This window comes from Nylanderia fulva, unplaced genomic scaffold (assembly GCF_048542155.1).
Source record: "Nylanderia fulva isolate GAGA-0341 unplaced genomic scaffold, ASM4854215v1 Scaffold113, whole genome shotgun sequence".
NCBI lineage: Eukaryota > Metazoa > Arthropoda > Insecta > Hymenoptera > Formicidae > Nylanderia > Nylanderia fulva.
In genome coordinates, this window is record NW_028189335.1 from 380,146 (window position 1) to 384,286 (window position 4,141).

At 39.0% G+C, this 4,141-nt stretch overlaps 1 pseudogene; it reads left to right on the forward strand.

Moving 5' to 3' along the window:
- Positions 1 to 321: 321 nt before the first annotated feature.
- On the forward strand, positions 322 to 832 carry LOC146724856 (uncharacterized; annotated as a pseudogene).
- Positions 833 to 4,141: the final 3,309 nt, after the last annotated feature.

A 4,141-nucleotide genomic window follows, 5' to 3' on the forward strand; every position in this document is an offset into this window, starting at 1 on the left:
TAGGACGAGAGACGAAGGAAAGACGAGGAACGAAGATAAGACGAAAGACGAAGAAGACGAAAAACGAGGAAAAGACGAGAGACAAAGGACGAGAGGCGGAAGACGAGAAGAAGACGTAGGACAAGGATTGACAGCGCTCGAGAATCCAAAAGAGGAACGAAGATAGACGATAGACAGCGAGTAAGCAGGGATCGAGAGCGTTCGAGAATCCTAAGGAGGAACGAAGATAGACGAACAACGTATGTATGACCGAGAATATTCCAGAGCTTAACGCAAAATCTCCAATCGCCGTTTGCAAAAGCAAAATTGATAGACGAAGTTATGGAGGAGTTAGGGCAAATATCTGCAATTAAACAAAAAATTGCCGCAGCATCGCGAGTGGTGATAGTGGTCATGCATAAATTTATTTTCGAGAAAGATGGAGATAGGAATAATCGACGGCGACTGCGAGAATTCCGCGGGTTCGAATCCAACGACGACTCAGCCGAATTTAGAGCTAAGCTCCAATATGCTGTGAGATTTTCAATAGGAGATTTGATATCAATTTGCAATGTTCTTGGCATTGCATACACCGGAAATGCCGAGCAGCTGAGAGAGCGGATAGTGAGGGCTCTGATGGACGTCGGGTCTTTGCGATCAGTTCGCAGCGAGGACGAGGATGACGGAGAGGACGACGACGACGAGATGGATGATAGAAATGACGACGAGAATGATGTCGACGAGATCAACGACGAGAATGCCGATGCCGATGAAAAAAGAGGAAACAACCGTCGACCTGAAAGAGGTAGGAGGCAAAGAAATGCGAATAGCGACGCTAAACAATTTATCTTAATATAAAAAAAAACTGTTAACCTCGGCTCGAATTATTGTGTTACAATAAAAATAAAATCTCGACGGCAATCGGAGCCTGTGCGGACGACATGCACAAAATTAATAAATTAAAATGAGATCTCAAATCAAACTCATTTATTAAATTCTAAACGTTTCGACCCACTTCGGGTCTTCTTCAGTAGCTGCAAAATATAAAGAAACAAAAATAAAAGATAATCGGTACAAACAGAAAATTATAAAACTCGTATACATACAATCCGCAAATAAATTAAATATCATTCTCCTCCCTATTCAAACCGTCCGGCCGTCGGAGTGTCTCCCTAACGGTGACCATCGTCAGGAAGGAAGCAGAGCAGTGACTCCCTTACCAACACTAATCAACATAGTATAAATTAAACGTAGAAAAATCCACAAGAATTAAAAATTAAAAACCGGGAAGAACACTCACCCCGACAGTAAAAACAGAGAGAAGACGATGCTACACGTGACACATCACTCTAACGACTGTGCGGTATTCTACCTCGACACAGTCGATACATATATACGCAAAAAACAAATATAAAAATAAAATATGAAAATAAAAATAAAAACAACTAAAACTTATCGGCACTCATGTCAAAGGTCTAATAAAAAAAACCCGGCTATCCCGGGTATACATTATTAAACATAAAATAAGTCGAATTCATAATAAAACGAATTGCCAATAAAAATTCATCTCGTGGAATAATACACTCTTTTTCAATATACCCCCATCTGTTAATTAAACTATCAATAGCCATATCCAATGGTACGTATATTTGATATTTCAAACATTACAAGCGCGGTTAAAAAAGTTGTTCTTCCGCTACAATAATAAGTTGCATAACAATAGTGCAAATATATACAATGACAAGATCCTTACGCAGAAAAAAGTTTCGTACTTTAATATTCCGTATATTAATAATGTATCGAAGAGAATTGAGGACATTACACGTGATTTGGATGTCATTCCATCCTATACAGCAATTAACAGTCTCCGTAAATTCATCAAAGTACACAAGGATAAGTTACCAAGGGAACTCCATAACAACGTAGTTTATAAAATTGATTGTATGGATTGTGATGCGTCGTACATAGGGCAGACGGGTAGATTGTTGAAAACTAGGATGAAAGAACATTGCAACAACATAAAAAGAAACGCGTCACAATTATCAGTCATATCGGAACATAGATTATTGAACCATGAATTTAATTGGGAGGATGTAAAAGTCTTAGATGAGGAGCCTTTTTTAGGTAAACGTTTGATATCCGAAATGATGCACATAAAACGTCAGAGGAATAGTTTAAATTTACATAGCGACACTGATAAATTAAACGAGAATTTTGATCTGTTAATAGAAAAATTTACCAAAATCTAGCTTTGTGATTATACATAGCCGGGTTTTTTTTATTAGACCTTTGACATGAGTGCCGATAAGTTTTAGTTGTTTTTATTTTTATTTTCATATTTTATTTTTATATTTGTTTTTTGCGTATATATGTATCGACTGTGTCGAGGTAGAATACCGCACAGTCGTTAGAGTGATGTGTCACGTGTAGCATCGTCTTCTCTCTGTTTTTACTGTCGGGGTGAGTGTTCTTCCCGGTTTTTAATTTTTAATTCTTGTGGATTTTTCTACGTTTAATTTATACTATGTTGATTAGTGTTGGTAAGGGAGTCACTGCTCTGCTTCCTTCCTGACGATGGTCACCGTTAGGGAGACACTCCGACGGCCGGACGGTTTGAATAGGGAGGAGAATGATATTTAATTTATTTGCGGATTGTATGTATACGAGTTTTATAATTTTCTGTTTGTACCGATTATCTTTTATTTTTGTTTCTTTGTATTTTGCAGCTACTGAAGAAGACCCGAAGTGGGTCGAAACGTTTAGAATTTAATAAATGAGTTTGATTTGAGATCTCATTTTAATTTATTAATTTTGTGCATGTCGTCCGCACAGGCTCCGATTGCCGTCGAGATTTTATTTTAATTTATCTTAAATTATAGAGATGTGTAGGATTCGGTTCGTGCATTTAGTGGAACCGATTCGTATCCAGTTGAACGCTGGATTAACGATTTTGAGGAAGCCGCTGCCATATTCGATTGGGATGATCTACATAAGGTAGTCTTTGCAAAAAGATCGCTGAAAGGCGTGGCCAAATTATTCATACAGAGCAAAGGAATTATCAAGACGTGGAAGAAGCTAAAGGATGCATTGACGGAAGAGTTTGCCACTAAAATTACCAGCGCCGAGCTACACAAAATGTTAGAGAAACGCAGGATGAAAAAGGAAGAGACTGTACAAGAGTATTTTCTAGCGATGAGAGAGCTGGCTTCAAGAGGCGCGGTGGAGTTGGATGCATTGATTGACTATGTGATTAACGGCATCAACGACGAAGCAAGTAACAAAATGATTTTATATGGAGCAAAAACCGTTCGTAGGTTCAAGGATAAACTCGAGATTTATGAAAAAATGAGGAAAAACCAACCAGACAAAGCGTCAAAATACACAAAGACTTGAGACGAATTGACGAGGAACGCGGGTAGGAAATTCTCGCGCAAGGACGGAAGGAGGACAACTGATAGCCGGGAGGACGGAGCGTCGATGCGTTGCTTCATTTGTGGCGCAAGTGGACATCACGCTAGGAACTGTGATAAGAAGGCACTAGGAAAAAAATGCGTTAATTGCAACAAATTCGGACACGAAGCAAGAAATTGTACGGAAAAGAGAGTAAGCGGTTCTAGTTCGAAGGCGGAGCAGGCGGTTAATCTGGTAAGCGCGGCCTTGGCTAATGTAATCAAACATGTTGTTATTGGTAACGAAAATTTAAGAGCGCTTATAGATACGGGAAGCCCTGCTAGTTTGATTCGAGAGGATGCGTTCGCGAAACTGAAAAAATTTGAACTGGCTCAATCGACGCGCGTATTTTCTGGATTTGGAGGCGGTGAGTCTAAAGCCGTGGGCTATTTTCAAACTGTAGTGTGTATAGACGTTAATGACTTTCCTTTGACATTTTATGTTGTGCCTTATGAGACGATGAACGTAGAAGCAATCATTGGTAGGGATATATTAGAACAAGCTAATTTAAATTTTAATCAAGACGGCGTGACTGTCTTTAAAAAATTAGAAGCCGATTTTCTCGCCCATATTAACATTCCGGAAGATTCGCAAGCGGACATTGAAGCCATTCCAGACGCGGAAACTAGGGACAGAATTAAAAAATTAATAACCGAATATGAGCCTAAAAAATGTAAAACGACGGGAATTAAACTTAAAATAACGCTTAAGG